Genomic DNA, 20,303 nt, shown 5'->3' with positions numbered 1-20,303 from the left:
TTTAGTCTCATTTATTGGGTCTAGAAGTGACCCAGTAATCTAAGCAATCTATATTTCTTTGATTAGTCATCCCCATGTAATTTTTGTGCAGGTTGCTTTCACTTTGAGAAATTGTTCCAGGCTGTTATCTAAAATACAGTGGTAACACAGCATGATTTTTCTCCACAAAGAAATGTCTCTCTTTCTGTAATAGAAAATAGGTATGGACTTGGAATGAATGCGAGAAGGGACTTTGAGACTCAAAAGACAAAATAGGAAGGTCAAAGGGAATTTGTGGGTCTAGTGTAGATACCAGAACTTGTTCTGATACAACTTTCCTGGGAGATCTGGGGAAGTGACTGTGTAAACAAATAAAAATAATTGGATTTGAAAGATCAGGGTAACAGTGGTGTAGAGCTCCCTGTCTACACGTAAAGTTAGATGAGGTCACCATAACTTGGACAGAAACCTCCACTTTCTCTCCACTTTAAAAAAAAAAAACATTTTAGATCAAGCAATGTGATCCTTGCAGCAGTGAGCAGGGAAAACATCAGATTTAAAGAAGCCACTTATGGGACTTCCCTGGTGGTGCAGTGGTTAAGAATCCACCTGCCAGTGCAGGGGACACGGGTTCAAGCCCTGGTCCAGGAAGATCCCACATGCTGCGGAGCAACTAAGTTAGTGTGCCACAACTACTGAGCTTGCACTCTAGAGCCTGCAAGCCACAACTACTGAGCCCATGCCCCTAGAGCCAGTGCTCCGCAAGAAGAGAAGCCACCACAATGAGAAGCCCACACACTTCAACGAAGAGTAGAGAGCCTGCAAGCAGCAATGAAGACCCAACGCAGCCAAAAGTAAATAAATAAATAAATAAATAAATAAATAATTTAAAAAACAATAAAGAAGCCACTTCTCTAAACGAGAAAGCCACTTTTCAACAACATCAGTGACAGAAGCAGAGGCAGCAGAAAACAGATCTCATTTTTTTCCCCCTTGGCCTGTAGTCCATTGTTTAGGATCATGATTATTCTCTTTGGAGTTAGTTATATAATTCTTAAACTAGTCTTAGACTATTGGTGGAAGTAGGGTGGAGGTCTAGAGAAAGAGGTTGGAGTCCCTGCTTATCTGAGAAATGGAAGCTTAAGTAAATAAACTTCAATATTAAAAAGAGACATAACATTATTCATGCTCCAAGCAATAAAGCAAACCATGCCCCTGATCATGCCATTTCCCTACTTAAAAACACTCAGTGTGTCTCCATTGCCTAGTCTACATGGTTCTGATGCCACAATATGACATGAAAGCTTCTTCACAACTCTGTCAACAAATAGTTCCAGCTTCATCTGCCTCGCTCTTAAGTTCATGCAGTTTGGTCATATTATTTTCTGGTTTTTAAATTGCTGAGTGTTTTCAGATTTCCATGTTTCTTTTCTCTTGTTCTTCCCTTTACCCGTAAATTACAACTATTCACTCTTTAAAACAATATTAAATGGAACTTTCCTGTTGGATAAATAGCCAAATGAATATATTTTCAGATGAGAAAACAGATTCAGGAAAAAATGAAATTTTTCTCCTAAAGCCAAAAAGTTAATCAGTGCTGGAGATGTGGTTAGAAGTCTAGTTCCCTGATCCTAATCCCCTTCTTCATATGCCGGTGGCATCTTCATTCAGAATCTCATTGATGCCAATCTGATCCAGTTCTTCATAACAATTGTTTACCTGAACCTTTGGTGACCTGCCCCAACGCATGTCTCACCTGATGCACTGTGTGTGTGTTGACACTGTAACTTAGAGATACCTATTCACTACAGCTCCTACCACCTTCCCTAGACTTTGGACAGCCCTGGCTCTAACTGTGATAAACTGCCAGTTAGAATACTTAGAACTGGTCAGTTCCCTGATCACTCTATTGATAAGCTATATATACCAAAAAGAGAGTAACCACTTAAAGTATTCCATATTTAGGACTGTTGTAATCCTTAGTTACTGGCCTTACTTTGGGACATGAGAGATCCTGAAGATGCTCTGTTCCTGGGGACGATGAGAAAAGAGCCTATTTCAGGATCAAAGGGCACAGAAGAGATGGAAGGGAGTGGACGTAAGATGAACTTCACCCAAGGTCCACTCTGCTTCCTGAGCTACAGTTTCCATTTTAGAAAAGCAATCTGGTGAAGTAAATTTTGTAAGGGGGGAAGAAATATAACTTCAGCTTGAAGGGTGCCTGGAGAGAAAGGAATCTGATTTTAGAATTTAGAATATGAGCATTTTAGCTTGCTGCATTGTCACTTTATTTATGCTCATGCTTAACTCAACTGTAGCTTCTCGGTATTTCTTATGTCATTAAAAACCAATGGTGCAGCCAGGAGAATAGAAAGTAAGATTTTGCTTTGTTTACTTTTGTTGCCATTCAGCATTTCATCTCACAGCCCACAGGGGACCTCTGGCTATATTCACAATGATAGTGACAGAAGTTTAAATAAATGCAGCGGGAGTCCACTGGTTCGCAGTGTAATAAATTTGAATGCATGAATGGAAAGTCTTTTGGAAGCTTCTTTTTCATAGATGTGAAAATAAACCACTGATATTTTATTTTTCTTTAGTTTTGTGGTGGGAACAAAGTTAGAGAGAGAAAACTATAGTCAAAGATGCAAAGATTCTTTCACTAGAACTTCAGCTAAGTTCCTGTCACTTTTTATCCATCCAGTTAGAATTTGGAAAACACAGATCCTTAAATACAGCAAAATACTAGCTCTTCTCTGATAAAACCCATTGGAAGTTAGAGCTGTAAGGAGGGCCTTGTTGACTGAGACTAACTTGTTGATTTTGTAAGTGAGTCACCTGACCTAGGTGTCTTTCTCAAGGTCACACAGCTAGTTTGTGGCATCTGTAGGTCTGGAAACCAGGTCTCCTCACTTGTTGCCCAGTGATTTTTACACCATGCTTCCTGGCTTCCCCTCAACCTCAACAGTTGAATTCTTTCCTGGAGTCTGGGAGACATAAGGCAAAGTTGGAGAGCAAGTGCAGGATAGAAAGTATGCAAGCAAAAGATGTGTACATGTAACACTTTTCTGGTTACAGCACTATGAGGTGAGGGGGTCTTGTCTACACCAGCAGCCCTGTGATCCAAGGGCCCTCTGCAGTTGGTGCAGATCTTCAGATGCAAACAAGAAGATGGCCATAGCCATGGCACACTGCAAATGGAACAATGGCCTCATCAGGGTGAACGGCACCCCTGGAGATGATCACGCCATGCACACTGCAATATAAGCTATTGAAGGCTCTTCTGCTTCTGGGTAAGGAGTGATTTTCTGGGGTGGACATCTGAGTCTCAGTGAAGGGTGGTGGTCACAGGGCCCAGATTTGCACAATTTACCGGTCCCTCACCAAAGCCCTGGTGACCTATTACCAGAAATACATGGATGAGGCTTCCAAGATGGAGATCAAAGACATCCTCACCCTGTACGACTAGATCCTGCTGGTAGCTGATCCTCATCACTGTGAATCCAAAATGTTTGTAGGTCCTGGTGCCTGTGCTCACTACCAGAAATCCTACTGATGAGCCCATCATGAGGATCAAGGATCACCTTTATAATAAACAGTGGTTGTAGGATTTGAGGTTTTAAAAAAAAAAAAAAAAGTACAAGGAGCTAGCATTGTTTCCACAGTAAGGTAGATGTCTTGGATGGTCTATTCAAGGGCATTCACTTAGTCCAACTTAATGAAACCTACATCCTTTATGTACTGAGGAAACACTGGCTGCACATATTGAAGCAGTATTTCTGGATTATACATACCAGTTTGAGCAGATGTGGCATGGGCAAGAACCCTGGTTGAATTTTCTCTGGTGGCTCCAGTAGAGCTACTGATGACCCATCTTACTTTCTCAGATGCAATGAGGCACAACACAAAGAGACATGTACCAGTGGAATCCTCAGAGATTATGCTATATCCGGGACAACTTGCTTTGGTCTCACAAATTGGTTCTCCAGGAATATATACAGTCCCTCCATTTAGACAAACTGAGAACTGGGGTGTTGAAGTCAGGATCGGGAGCCAGTACTGGATACTGAGGCAGAGTTCACTGGTCTCTGGGCTTTAATGAGAAGGGTTGAAGGAGATGGGTAGACCTGGAGACTAAAGGGAAGTTACTGAGTTAAAAAAACAAGACCATAAATTGTCAACCTGAAGCCAGGCTGAATGGGAACATACAGATACAGAAGCAATGAGATGGAAATCTAATGAGAGAGAAAGCTTCAAGTTCAAGTTAAAACCTACAAGGATGAAAGGACAGCTGCAGCACCTTTGTATCTAGCTCCTCCCATCTTAGGTATGTGTGGAGAGGTACCTCGTCCACACTATCATACTGACACGACTGCTAAGAGATTCTCTCTGCTTCAGCTCTGATGGAATCAAATTTGTATTCACTCCCACTCCCTTCACTAAACTTTGTGGATTTCTCTCTTCATGATTATTTTAGCCTATTGGCCAAGTGACGTGGTTGGAACCAAAGGGTTTCCATTATTATTCCTGACTTTACAAGAATTACTATAAAAAGACAGTTGACTCAGCATTCTTAGCTTTGTCAAATGAATTCACATGAAGCTAGATTATTTTTCTCTTCTTTATGATCTACTTTTCTCCTCTAAAAGGATTTTTGAATTAATTTAAATGTCCTATTTTTAAAATTTTTTATAGACCCATTCAATGACATAGTTCTCCTTTCTACCTTCCCAAGAAACATCATGAATTCATAGTTTAAAACCTTACACATAATGAGATCATGTCATTTTTAAGGTCATGGCTTCCATAAACAAATTATCAATCTGATTTTTGTGAAACTCTCCCTTTAATTTCTTTCTGTGATGTTGTATATCTAGAGACCTTCCTCCAATGCCACCTAGTCTGAGTGTTGATTTACATGTTTTTAAATACAGTGGGCAATTTCTGATTGGATGTCATTTCCAGCTACAGTGAGGACAGATCTGTAACCTAACTTCTCCCCTTTTTTGTGCCCACTTGTACATTCAGTCATGTAACCTTAGAGATGACTAATCCATTCTCACCTAGCATTATACGAGTGCTGAGATACAGTCTGAGTGGTGCTAATGAACCCAATGTTTTGGGGCTGATTGACAGGAGAGCTCCTTATTCCATGACTACTACCTCTCATAGAGCCATCCTGGGAGAGTGTACTATGGGTCATAAGGAGAACAGGGCAAAGGAGCATGGTTGCACAAGTCCCAAAACTTCCTTATGAGAAAAGTGATTAAAAATCCTGTTGATCGGTAGTCAGAACCATCATATTTTCAAGAAAGACCAGAACAGTACGCTGGGTAGCTATGATTCAATATTAATTCATTGCTTGGTGATTTCCATTTCTTGTTTATATTCATTTTCTTCATTGCTTTATTATACTCAATTTCACCCTTTATTTCCCACATTGTTATTGTTAATGGAGTAACTGATGAAGTATGCTCTGCTAAAGTGATGTGCATTTTTTATAGCTGTCTTCTCTAGGCACAGTAAAAACTCTAAACAGCCTTGAAATTAAATGTAATATATTTGCATCTGTATAGTTTTTATTTTAGCATCTGGAAAACATTTAGCCAGTTATTTACTTGAAAACTGGCCTTAGAGCAGTAAAAGACCATGCATTGAAGTGTGTCTATACTGAGCTACCGAGTCAAACCCAGGCTAGAAACTGTGATTGAGTCCAGACAGGCTGATGACCCAGTGGAGAAGGGTTGTTCTAACACAAATTGGAACCTTCACTGATTCATGAAAGATAAGAATCACAATCTCCATCACCTGAATTTCAGTTCTAGCTCCAACCAGCATTAGCTGGTAGACAGCAAACCAGTAAATTCCTTGCTGGTTTTCATGATTACATTTGAAACCCAGTTATCATGGGGATCCTGGGAGGGAATGTTTTCTCCTACTAAGGGGAGCAGAAATATGAACAAGTTGAGCTTGCTATCAAAGGCATATGCTATATGTTTTCTACAAAATTAATCTCAAGGGATTGAGGAGGGGAGTGGGGTGATATGAGATGGTAATTGACAATTTGGAGAAAATTCAAGGAACACACAGGGACAGAGTTTTTGAAGACAATAGACACATATAAAATATATGAGAAAGCCTTTGAAAAAATAATTGCTCAAATTTCAAAATAAAGTTACAAGGTCTAATGTCCCTTAACATCCTGACCAGTACACAGTATTGTTCCATAAACCTCAGTTGCTTCCACCTTACCTCTTATCACTTCTCCCTCATCCCTTCTTTCTTGCTTATATCGTTCCTTTCTTTTTAAATTTTTTTGAATAGGCTTATTTTATGGTATATTTTCATAATTAATGGAAAAATTGTTTGATGTACAAAAATGTGGCCTATGCTCTATTTTTCAGAAATGCTTTGCTGAGGTACATTTTGTAGACTATAGTAACTCTTTATAACCTTGTCACACTCAAGCCAACCCTTTATAAAAAGTGAGTATAATGTTGGCTTTCACAATTAAAAAGGAATCTGGAAAACTGGGAAAGGTGTCAATGACAGGCATATGGAAAGGATGAAAAGGATCCTGAAAGGATGAAACTAAAGAACTGGATGAGTCATTAATCCAGACCCTGTTCTCTTACAGCTGAAAAAAACTGAGGTGAAAAAGGGGGAAAGTTTTATTACAGTTACAGTTTTATCCTTCCTGTTTCCATGCTTCTGAAGTCCACACAACTTGAGAGCTGGACCTCCAAGTAAATGAGTATTGTACATAACAGTTCGAGTGTCATACCTTGCCATAGTAGATGCTCAATAAAATGTTAGCTCCCTGTAGTGGACAGACTCTAAGATGACCCCCAATTATCTCCATTTCCTAGTATTCATGACCTCTGTAATCCCCTCCCTCCTTCAGTGTGGGCTAGACCCATGATAGTTTCTAACAAACAGAATTCAGTAAGAGTGATGAAGTCCACTTCCATTAAAAATTGCATAAGATTTTGGCTTGCATTGTGCTAGCAGACACTTTTCCTTGCTGGCTTTGAGGAAGCAAGCTGCCATGCTCTGAACTGCTCAGTGGAGAGGCACACAGGACAAAGAATTGAGGGTGGCCCCCAGTCAACAGGCAGCAAGGAATGGAGGCCCTCATTGCAACAACCTTCTAGGAACTGAAACCTTCCAACGCCATAGTGTTTGGTGGCAGGTCATTACCATTTGAGCATTCAGATAAGATGCCAACTTTGAGTACCACCTTCATTGCAATCTCGGTTGAGACGCTCTAAGACACTCAAAGCCTTTTGCTTATATTTCTGGCACGTTGAAATTATGAAAATAATACGTGTGTATTGTTTTAAGCTGGTAAATTTTGTGGTAATTTGTTACACAGCAATAGGTAACTAATATACACCATCATTTCCCCATCCCTCCCCAATTTATGAGACCAGTTTTGCTTCTGGAGCCCTATAAAGAAGTTTCCTCAATCTCCTTTTACTAAATCTTCACCCTCTGCCACCATTTTGTCTCTGGATGACACATTCTTTGTACTACATAGTCCATCTTTCTTTTTTTTTTTTTTTTTCTGCATTTGTCTTCTCCCTTGAATCCCAGACACCAAGATGAAGTCCTGGACTCCTTTTTCCTGCTACTGCACCATCCTTAAGAAGATAGGATTTTCATTAACTACTTGCTGTGTTCATTTGCTGTAATATATTCCCAACTTTGCTTGAATCAAAACCTCAGATCTTGGACACTATATAGAAGAATGCTACTTAGTCCTTCCCTGCCCACCTTAGATTATTATTTCAGATCCTTGTCTGTATAATAATTAGTTGGTGGTTATATTTCTAAATCTATATTGCAGACTTTACCTAGTTTTTCTTTCAGATGCATCCAAACTCCTGATCTGATCCACAGTGTTATATCATTGAATGAAAGTATTATTAACAGTGTCTATGATATCACTGAATCAAAGGCTTAGAGGCAAAGCCAAGACCAGATTGGATTTTCTTAGCCCTTGTTAAATAATCTTTCTACAACCTTTTGCAGCTTCCTTGAAAAGATAAAAAGACAACAGACCACCTGGCGCAGACAAAATAAAGATAATCAATGATGATTTTCAAGTATATCCATAAATGTTGTTGTTTTTCATTTCCACTGGGGATGGAAGAAGAGAAAAGGTGCTTAAGCTGTGTGCCACATACTGAAAATTATTCATTATGGCAATATTTTCTTGAGAATGCTGTGAAAATTCCTTCTAGAATAAATTTCTTTCTACCTAGGATACGTTCAGTATTGTACATGAAGGCAGAAAATGGCCTAAGTCACCTCGAGCATCCAGCACAATGCTTCTTATCTAGTAGGGATTTAACAAACAGTTTAAAGTAAAAGGTAAATCTAACCTTGAATTCTAAGATAAATGAACCATTGACAGGAATGAAAACTACACAAATAAAATCCAAGAGACAGCACAATTGGTATTTAGGTACATAATAAAATCTACTCTCTCTCTGTAAAGTTGGAAAATAATATTTGAAATCCTACCTTAAACTGTCTACTTAAATGGTTCGTGTTGATATATCTACCTAACTCAAAACACAGGGCTACTTCCCCAAATAAGTTAAACATTTGAAAACACAATATTAAAGAGTGAAAAGATCAAGGTAAAGTTATGTCTACCTCTTACTGGAAAAGTGATCAGTTTTGACAAGTCGGCCTCGGACAAGATAACAACCATTTATAATAACCATACATATGTGTGAAGTTTGATTTCAGCAACCATAATATGGTCACTTTTAAGTGTTGAGCAATCTTAATGGCCATTTCTCAAGTGATTAGTGATATCAATAGCTAATAGGTCTTATGCATTTAACAAGTGTTAGATATTATGGTAATTGTTTTCCATGAATTATCTCATTAAATCCTTACAGCAACACAATTATAGAAATATAGAAAAATACAGAATATAGAAAATATAGAAAATTATGAAATAGATCATATAAATTATGATTATATTATGTATTATATTATAATTATGATTATATCTATGTACTAGATAAGAGAAACAAAATAAGAGAGGTTAAGAAATTTGCCCAAAGTCACATAGTTAATAAGGGAGGGAGTCGGGCTACAATCTAAACAGTATGATTCGAGTACAGTAAGTGCCCTACACCTGAACCTTCAAGTAGCGAACTTTCAAAGATGGGAACGTGCATTTGCATGTCCAATCATGTAAGTTAGTTCACTTGTCTGGCATACATTGTCACATGCATGCATTCTCTACAAGTGGTTGTGCTTTTGTGTACTTTACTATACAGTACTGTATAGAGTACAGTAGTACAGTATTTTTATTTCAAGCCCAGGATGTCTGGAAGCAAGTGTAAAAGCAGCGGTGATAGGTATTATAAACCTATTACAGTACAGTACTATATAACCGATTGTGTTAGTTGGGTACCTAGGCTAACTTTGTTGGTCTTATGAACAAATTGGACTTATGAACACACTCTCAGAACAGAACTCATTTGTATGTCGGGGACTTAACTGTATGTGCTCCTTACCACTGCAACATACAGTGCCATGGCTAATCTGACTGTAGTTCACAGAAAAGTATTTCAATCTATTGATTATGAAATCATGTTAACTGTGTTGAGCACTTATGATCAGTCCCTTTGAGGATAAAGTAATGAACAAGATGTGGATCCTGTTCTCAGGAGGCTTACAGGTTATGATTATAACTTGCTTACAGCTTCATTACTGAAATTACAGGAAGAAAAGAAAATCCCATGATTCTCTGAGAGCTGAGATTCCCTTTCAAATGAAGTGGACACCAGCACGGCCTGAAGGCTTTTTTATGGTCCTCACATGTGTGGAGAGCAGGCAGGAAATTCCAGGAGGTTCATGCTTCTTGGAGATGCACTCAGCCAATGACTGATGGGGTTGGAGGATAAATATTTCTGTTTCCTCACCCTTCAGATAGAATATCTCTGAAATGTAATCTATATGACTTCTAGAGTTCCCCAGCAAGACTGAGCCTCAGTTGCCCAAGGTGATAACCTGCATGATAAAATACAGTTTATTGACTTGCATCCTTCCTTGTCTCACTTTTCAATCCTCTCCCAGAATTGCCTGGAATCACCTTCATATTACACTTACTTATATTCAAATCTTTGATTCAGAATCTACTTCTGGGGGAACCCAACATAGGATAATTTGTGAAGTAATATTATTTCAATAATATGAAAATTCACTGTCTTGTTCTACTTCTTAGTGTTTTCCCCATTGAAAAACAGTGTTTTGCTCTAAGACCGGCAGGTTTGAAAACTTCAGGTTTACATAAAGTTTGTTGGATTATTTTATGACAAAGAAAGTGAAATGCAATGGGGAATTCTTGATAGAAGAGAAGATTGAGCTATCTTTGGTATGTTTCTCAAGCCTAAAAAACCTATTCTAAGGCAGCCTCCAGTACCTGTCAGAACTGAAGGCTTTGTGTCTTAACATATCAAGTAGTGACTACAACCTACAGAGAAGAAATTCTTCCTCAAATATTTTCAAAAGGGATACTGTCTAAGAGAAGTCAAGTAAAAAAGATACATGATCAGGACAGCAGGTCAAAGAATGGAGGAGGTTTTGTATAATGAACAGGTCTCAAAAATGAAAGTCATGAAAATTGGATTCTAACCCTCCTTTTGTCCCTAAAAAGCTACATCACTCTAGGAAAGCCAGTTCATTTCTCATGGCTTTATTTTCATGGAAAACGATGTTTGATTAGATTTATTTATTTTTTTAAATTAGTTTTGAATAAAATTATATATTAGCAGACTAGTAGTTGCCTGAGGAATGCGGGGAGAGAAGTGTGAGTTACAATGGATAACAAGGAATCTTTTTGATTTGCTCATCTTCTTGATTGTGATGAATGTTTCACTGGTGCATGTGTGACAAAACCATCAAATTGTGCATTTTAAATAATATGAAGTGTCAAAAGTACATAGGAAATTTTTCAAACAGTATATAAGGGTAATTTCCCCTTTCTCTTCATATTCCAGTGTCCCCAAATCCACTCCCAATAGATTAACTATTTTTAAATATTTAAATATTACTAAATATTTGAGTTGTTCAGAGGTTGGTTCAGATTTCTCTTCCTTTTCTATACTCTCTTCTTATATGATATTATCTATTGCCTTAATTTTGAATTCTCTCTATATGTTACTGACTCTGAAATACATAAAGTCAGGCTAGAACTCACTTCTAAACTCCAGACTTACAAGTAACATTTCTTACTAAACTCTTTTATTGGATGTCTCATAGACAATTCAAATTTAACATGTCTCAAAGTACTCTTAATATTTCCTTGTTCACATCCTCCTACAGTCTTCCCCACCTCTTTGTAAATGGCACCATCAAACACTCTCAATTAAGAAACCTTTCTGTCATCTTTTAGAAATGCAAATCAAATCATATCTCTCCCTGGCTAAAATCTTATGCAGTGTAATTGGAATAAAATTCAACTCCTCCTCTTTGTTTGTTAAGACATTGTTCTGTGTCAGCAATTCTCAAACAATTATCTGCAGATACCTGTAGCTCCCTGGACTTGAGGGGTCAGTTTGACCCAAGCTAATTTTATAATACTACTAAAATGTCTACTAAATACTACTAAAATTCTTCCTTTTCACTCTAACATTTTCATGGATGGTACAGAGGCAATGTTAAGTAAAACTTCTGGCACCTAGTATGCATCAAGTCTGTGGCACCAACCTATACAAATAACCATTGCATTTTTCTCTGCCAGACATTAGCAATTAAAGAAAAAAGAGGCAATTTCACATAAGAATATCCTTAATGAAGTACTAAAAGTTAAAGTTATTTATTTTGTTAAATCACAACTCTTGACCATGTCTTTTTAATATTCTATGTAATGAGATGGGAGATACACATAAAACACATGAACAATTGTTTGCATTGTGAGCTGAACGATCCTCATTTTTTCATGTAATACCATTTTTATTTGAAAAAATAAGTGACAAATTATGCTTAGTCAGATTTGAATGAGTTTGTCACTTCAAGGAAAACAACTGACAACATTTGTTGCCAATGTTAAATTCAAACTTTCAAACAAGCAGTAAAAATTTGGAAATCTTTGTCTACCACCATAAGTTTGACAGCTTCTCAATACTTAAAAACTTTTCTGATAACATCAGTGATGATTTTAATAAATGTGATTTTCCTTGATAATATACAATGAAATGTGTCAACATTGGAAAGACCTGCATTATTTCCAAAATATTTCCAAAATATACATCATTCTTTTCTTTCACTTATTTTAGTTTTAGAAAATTATTTTTCATAAAACTGTTATCTTTATATTGTCACGTGTATTAATTTCTTAAGGTCACCATAACAAACCACCACAAACTTGGTAGCATAGAACAACAGACATTTATTCTCTCACAGTTTTGAAAGCCAAATGTCTGAAATCAAGGCGGTGGCACAGTGGGTTCCTTCTAGAGTCTCTAAGGGATTTTGCTTCTCTACTAGCTTCTGGTGGCTGCCAGCAGGTCTTAGTGTTCCTTGGCTTATAGACCCATCGCTCCAATTTCAGCCTCTGTCTTCCCATGGCCTTCTCCTCTCCTGTGTCTCTATATACCTGCTTCCCCTTTTCTTCTCTTATAAGGTCATGTCATTGGATTTAGGGTCTCTTCTACACTCACCTTTTCTCTGCTACCTTTTCTCTTGGAACACTCCAAACTTTCTCTCCTTTGGTGCTCCCAGAATGGGAGTTTGTAAACCTGTGGTCTAATCTCTGTTATGTCAATGACACTATCTCTCATGTTCCTCACTAGTGAATGAGTAGGATGGGGCTAAAGTACTCTGTATGTCCTTTAGATCAAGAATTATACCATTATTCTCCTCAGGTCTCCTCAGGTTGAAATGTCATCTCTTCTAGAAAGCTTCACAAACCATCTTGTATATAAAAGCATCCTCTCATTCTGTCTCACAGCATCTTGCATTTTTTCAAAAGTTTTATCAATATTTTAATTATGTTTAGCTTACTTTTTTACTTTAAAAGATTATTGTCAATACCCTTCAGTAGACTACAGCTTCTTGAACACTTGTACCATAGGTGTTTTATTTAATATTATATATACTCGGCTTTGCTCAAAATAGTCAACCTGTAAATATTATTTCAATGAATAAATAAATAAATAAATGGACTCTGAGTTAATCTATATATATTTTCTGAATTAAGTTTATATATATTCTCTGAATATGTATATAAAATATGTGTTTTTTTGAAACACAAATGTACCATACTATAAGCTGATCAACAACTTACATTCTTTTTTTCTGAATACATGTTAGACAAGTTTCCATTTCAGTATAAATGAACTCTAGCTTATCTTTTCTTAATTGCTCCATAGCTTATCATAGTATGGTGTATCATTTCATAAATTAACTACTTTCTAATTGACAGACACTTAAGTCTTTTTTTAATGTTTGGTCTTATAAATATCATCCTTTTACACATATCTTTGTACATACATGTTTAACTGGATATAAAGCTGCTGGGTTAGAAGACTTGTGCATTTAAATTTTTGATGGAAGATGCCAAACTGACCTGCAAAATGGCTGAACAAATCCACATTTCCACCAATGGTTTAGCTAGTCTAAATCAACCAGATGATAAGACTTGAGAAGTAGCTAAACTTGTCTAACCAAGACCTTTTCTCCCACTGGCCTACCACAGTGCTTAAAATCTTTCTTCAATAATTGAAGGTGGCGTTTGTATAGATATGAACTTAAAATAATGACAGATTACTGTGTCCACATTGAGATAAATTGTGAGTCTTTGAAAACACAAAAGAGATAAAGAATTAAAAATTTAATGAAGATCAATATCATTATTAGAGAAACACAAATCAAAACAAAAATGAGGTATTACCTCATGCCAGTCAGAATGGCCGTCATTAAAAAGTCTACAAATAATAAATGCTGAGAGGGTGTAGAGAAAAAGGAACCCTCCTACATTGTTGGTAGGAATGTAAATTGATGCAGCCACTATGGAGAACAGTATGGAGGTTCCTTAAAAAACTAAAAATAGAGTTACAATATGATCCTGCAATCCCACTCCTGGGCATATGTTCAGAGAAAACCATAATTCGAAAAGATACGTGCACCCCAATGTTTATTGCAGTACTATTTACAATAGCCAAGACGTGGAAGCAACCTGAATGTCCATAGACAGATGAATGGATAAAGAAGATGTGGTGTGTATATATACATATATATATATACACACACACACACAATGGAATACTACTCAGCCGTATAAAAAAGAAGAATGAAATAATGCCATTTGCAGCCACTTGGATGGACATAGAGATTATCATACTAAGTAAAGTAAGTCAGACAGAAAGACAAATATCACACGATATCACTTATATTGTGGAATCTAAAAAAATGACACAAATGAACTTATTTACAAAATAGAAATAGACTCACAGACACAAAAAACAAACTCATGGTTATCAAAGGGGAGAGTAAGTGGGGGCAGGGGGAGAGGAAAAAATTTAATGAAGAGAAAGGGACCATTGGTATCTTAAAGGGGAGGCAGCTTGAACAGAACTCTAGGCTAGAGCTCATTATTGTTCAACTAGAGAGAGTAGAGCAACACAGGACAACTGAGAGAAAGAGACCCTCGGATGTCAGAAAGCCAGAATAAAGAAATATTGAAGACAAGCATCTGAGGAGAAAAACTCTGGCCTTAGAGTTATTTACAGCTGTGTTCCCCTCCCTGCTCAGTCACCGACCATCTCCTGACTCTGAACAAGCCACTAGTTCTTTCTGGGACTCACCACTACCACCAGTGCTGGATGCTCTAGTCCCAGAGCCCTTTCTAATTCAGACCTAAAATATATTATTGCATGACCCTATGATGAGGTTTTGCTTAGGGCTTGTCCTGGTCCCAGGATCAGTTCAAGGAAAGGGAGAGATTACTAAGCTACAGATATAAATACTTTTATTAGTTTCTTATTGCTTCTATAGCAAATTACCACAAATGTTGTGCCTTAAAAAAGCACAAATTTATTATTTTGCAGCTCTGGAGGTCAATAATCTGAAATCATACTCATTGGGCTAAAATCAAGGGCTGTATTCCTTCTAGAGACTCTAGAGCGAGTTTGCTTTCTTGCCTTTTCCAGCTTCTAGAAGCCACCTGCTTTCCTTGGCTCACGGCCGTTTCCTCCTTCTTCAAAGCCAGCAGTGGAGCATCTTCAGCTCTCTTTGACTCTAACCCTCCTGCCTCTTCCTTTATTTATAAGGACCTCTGTGGTTACACGGGGGGTCCAACTGAATAAACCAGTATAATCTTCCCATTTCTTAACTGCAAAGTCCATTTCCCATGTAAGGTAACATATCCACAGGTTGCAGAGATTAGAATGTGAACATCTTTGTGGGGAGAGATTATTCTGCGTACCACACAACTTAAGTAAAGAATATACTTTCTGATGGTATGAAGCTGGAAGCCAGAACGTACGTTGTTTCTTCCTTGGATTTTTTCAGTTATTGATTGCTGTATAACAAATAACCGCCAAATAACAGCAGTAACTACAGCTGCTCAGGTGTTCTACTCCCAGCAAGGCTTACTTACAAGTCAGGCACATTGATTCTGGCTCTTGGCTGGGAGTTTGATCAGGATTTTGGGCTGGGGGCCTCAGTTTCTCTCCATGTGGGTTTCTCCATAGGCTGTTGGGCTTTCTTCATGCAATGCGGGGTGGATCTCAAGAGAAAGAGGCTCAAAAAAAGATAGTCAGAATCTATATCATGTATCATATCGTATATGATCTAGACTTGGGAGTCACATAGCTTTACTTCTGCCATAATTACAAGGTCACTTTTATCCAAGGGAATGTAACCCCAGCTTCTTTTTAAGAGAAGTGTGAGTCCCACTGTGAGAAAAACTTGAGGGATGAGGATAATATTGTAGCCACCTTTGGAAAATAGAATTTACCTTGAGGGTAGTCTGAAATCTTAATTAAACTCTTTTTGGTAGAGCCATATAACCAATCCCTGAAAACTGCATAAATTGTGGGTTGCCACAAGCAATTTGAAGAGGTCTGCCTGGCTTACCCTTCAGTAACCATATTGGAAAATTAGGTGTGCCTTTGGACTGAAAAAACTCTTCTGTTGTTATTATATGTGGCCAGTGGAAACTTAACACATTCTCATATTAGTAATCAGAACTGACATTAAATATCCTCTACTCAAAGGAAATCATGTTTATATTTCCTTCTGCTTAACTACACTGGCATTCTCTCTTTCCTGGTAAATGTCTTACTGTATAAATTATAGGATAGATACATGCAGGGGCTTTTATGTATTGATACAGCTCCAGACTCATAACATCACTGGTTGTGTTAAAGCACATAAGTGGCCAATAAAAAAATTGAATCTAGATGTTTCGTCTATCACCATGCCAAACATCTGGATATTGGGATGCATTTCGTGAGGGTTTTTTTTTTTTTTAATTTTCCACCTGAATGTTTAACCTTGGTTATGTACAAAAACTGAGTGGATTCTGAAGCTGGAATAATTTCCAGGTCTTGGCAAATCCATCTCCTTATTTATAAACTTGTTTGCCTGGTTACCTCTAGTTAAGTAGGTATTCATTCATAACTAATCCAAATTAGCTTTTCTCATCTTTTGGTCTGCATCTTCATCTGTGGAAGAAAAAGCAAACAACTCTGTACTCTTTTGCTCATCCCATAGGTGGTTGTATTGGGTGGGTAAGTGTGATTTTTCTTTAAAGTATGTTAAGGTATCCATGCTTCCTACCTTCCTCCCTGATGTTCCTTCTTCTTTCCTTCCTCCTGCCTTTCAACATATGTTTACCGAGCACTTACTATGTGGGGATTTGTTTGCTCACACCTAATGGGAGGCAGAAAATGGGAAAAAGATACGGTACCTGCCCTCAAGTTGTTTACATTGTAGTGGAGAAATAGTGGGATAGAGGTGTAGAGGAACAACATTCCAAAGGAATGAGGATGAAGGAGTGGTTGTTCCAATAGGAGATGAAGGTCAAAAAAGGCTTCACAGAAAAAGTGATGTCTCAAATGGGCCTCAAATGGATTCATAGGGATGGGCTGGAAAAAGGAGAGTGGATGGCATTTATTCCAGGCAGTGACCCAGGGCACAAAGGGGCTCAGAGCAAGAGGGTGCAGGGAAGGCTCATATCAGCTCAATAGAACCATGGGATGAGAATATCAGGCTTTGGGGATGAGTCAGATAAAGGCTAAAAAGATAAGTTGGAAAAAAATACTTTGTGCTGCTTTCTGTCGGCAGCTGGTGCCATCATTTTGAAGTAGAAGAGTGACAAAGTCGGCTCTGTTTCATGAAGCTGTCTTTGGGAGCAGTGTAAAAGGCTGACTGAGAAAAAAGAGATTAGAAGCAGGAAGGAGGACAACTCAGACGCAGTCTCAGTAAGACTGGTGGGAGAACATGACTTCTGTAGAATTTTAATTTAATTTCAAGTCAGTTACACACTGCTTTCATTTATATAAACTGTATTAAATGTGTGTCCACAAGTCCACAGCAGAACACTTAATTTACCACATAAATTTGTACATTTTGGAGTCAAGTACTATCCTGCCATTCTTTGAGGTGTAGCTTAAAAAGGCAGGCATTTCCCATGGGTTATTTTAATTCATTATTTTTGTGTCATGTACGCATTTATGAAAACAGAAGGGCTATTTAAATGCATCCAGAGACAGTTTCACTGTATAGAATAAGGAGTCTGTTAATACTAATTGGAGGGTATTTGTAGGTTTGCCTGGTGAGGTCCATTTAAAACAGATAAACTTGCAACCACGGGCTATGACAAGTCTGCATTTTAAATTCATTTGAAATAGTAATATTCAGCAAGTGCTTACTGAGTTTCAACTATGTGCCAGGCACCGAGAATGCAATGGTAAGGGAGGACAGCATGTGCAGAGGTCCTGTGGTAGGAAAGGAGATGTCTTAGTCTGTTCAGACTGCTATAAGAGAGGATCATAGACTGGGTAGCTATGAACAAAAGACATTTATATCTCACAGTTCTGGAGGCTGGGAAGTCCAAGGTCAAGGGCCTGGCAGATTAGATGTCTGGTGAGAACCTGTTTCCTGATTCATAGGTGGCTGTCTTCTGGCTGTGCCCTCACATGCTGGAGAGAGAGCTCTGGGCTATTCATCTGTTTAAAGGACACCATTGCCATCATGGGGGCTTCACTCTCATGATCTCATCCAAACCTAATACTTTTCCAAAGACCCCACCTCCAAATACCATCCAGCTAGGGATTAGGACTTCAACATACGAATATTAGCGGAACACAAATAACGAGTATAAAGCAGAAGACTAGCAAGGATTTGCTAAGGATTTATTTGAAAGTGAAAAGATCATGACTTAAGCATCTTTTGTGATGGTTACCTAGTAAATTTTCACTAAACCACTGCTTGATTGAAAACAAGAAGAAAAATTTCATCAATGATAGGGAATAAAAGGCCCCACTTTATCAGAAACAGAGAAGATAAACAGAGAAATCAGTCTCCCGGGAAAAGGAAAAGAGCTCTAGGGACAGAGGAAAGGGAGGTATACACCAAGTGCTTAATAAATAGTTGTAGCATTAGGATACTGTTGACTCAGTGTGCTATATAACAGAGTGGTTAATAGTGAGGATTCTCAAGTGAGCCCAAAGGGGTTTGAGACTTGATTGCAATTTATAAGCCGAGGGTTATGGGTTTAATTGTACCCCCAAAATTCCAAAATTCATGTTGAACCCCCATGACCTCAGAGTGTGACCTTATTAGAACTAGCATTGTTGTAGAGGTAACTAGTTAAAAGAAGGTCATACTGGAGTAGGATTGGCCCCTAGCATAATCAGCTTAGGCTGCCGTAACAAAATACCACAGACTGGGTAACTTAAACAATTGTTATTTATTTTCTCACAGTTCTGGAGGCTGGGAATCCAAGATCAGGGTGCCAGCATGGTCAGGTTCTGTTGAGGGCTCTCTTCCTGGCTTGCGGACAGCTACCTTCCTGCTGTGTCTTTACATGGCCTTATCTTGGTTCACATGCATGGAGAAAGAAAGAGATATTTCTTCCTCTTCTCATAAAGCCACCAATACTATTGGATTAGGGTCTACCCTTATGACCTCAATTACCTTTAATTACCTCCTAAAAGCCATATCTCCAAATACAATCACAATGGGGGTTTGGGCTTCAATATATACATTTTGGGGGGACACAATTCAGTCCATTGCAGTCCCTAATCTGACTTGTGTACTTATAAGAGGAAATTTGGACACAGACACACTTAGAAGGAAGACAATGTAGAGAGACATAGAGAGAAGATAGCCATCTACAGGCCCCCCAAAAAGGTCTGGACCAGATACTTCCCTCAGAAGGAACCAACCTTGCTGATAACTAGATTTTAGACTTCCAGCTTCCAGAACTGTGAGACAATGAATCTCTGTTGTTTAAGCCATTCAATTTGTGGTACTTTGTTACAGCAGCCCTCTAAAGCCAGTATACTGAGTAACCTCAGACATTTCTATGTCTCAATTTTCTCACCTGTAGGATGGGAATGATGATAATAATACCTGCCTTTTAGGGCTATTGGAATGACTAAATGTACTAATATGTATAAAACTCTTAGATTAGTCACAGAAGGGGCTATAAATAAAGGTCAGCTTTTTTGGGGGGGCCGTGCCACTTGTGAGGTCTTAGCTCCCCAACCAGGGACTGAGTCTGAGCCCTTAGCAGTCAAAGCACCAAGTCCTAATCACTGGACCACCAAGGAATTATGGTCATCTATTGTTTTAATAATACTTTCCTTAGCAACATAGAAACCTCTGTGTTTTAGAATAATTTATATAAGACTGCCTCTGCCAGATGCCATTCAATGGCGATAGTCTCATTTAATTCCTCCATGCCCAAAGAAATTTATGACAAACATTTATAAGCACAAAACAAAGCAACATAGCTCAGTGGAAAGCCAACCAGGCCTGCGATTGGCAAGTCATGACTGGAGTAACTTTAATTTCCTCATTTGTAAAATGGAAATTAATTTCTTCTGGTACCTGGGCTTGTTTGAAGATAAAATGAAGAGCCTAGCACCTAGCAGGTGTCCAACGACAGAAGCGATGTTGAGAGGTTTAAGATTAGATCACTAGGAGACCTGCAACATGGCGGAGGAGTAAGACGCGGAGATCACCTTCCTTCCCACAAATACAACAGAAACACAACTACATGTGAAAAAACTCCTACACAACACCTACTGAATGCTGGCAGAAGACCTCAGACATCCCAAAAG

General features: G+C 38.2%; 2 pseudogenes; one reads left to right on the top strand and one right to left on the bottom strand.

Moving 5' to 3' along the window:
• Positions 1 to 1,983: 1,983 nt before the first annotated feature.
• Positions 1,984 to 3,535, top strand: LOC118897986 (annotated as a pseudogene).
• Positions 3,536 to 3,684: 149 nt separating this feature from the next.
• On the bottom strand, positions 3,685 to 3,853 carry LOC118898469 (annotated as a pseudogene).
• Between the last annotated feature and the right edge of the window lie 16,450 nt (positions 3,854 to 20,303).

This window comes from Balaenoptera musculus, chromosome 7, assembly GCF_009873245.2.
Source record: "Balaenoptera musculus isolate JJ_BM4_2016_0621 chromosome 7, mBalMus1.pri.v3, whole genome shotgun sequence".
NCBI lineage: Eukaryota > Metazoa > Chordata > Mammalia > Artiodactyla > Balaenopteridae > Balaenoptera > Balaenoptera musculus.
Note: the sequence above shows the minus strand (reverse complement) of the source record. Positions and strands in the feature narration are given on the sequence as shown.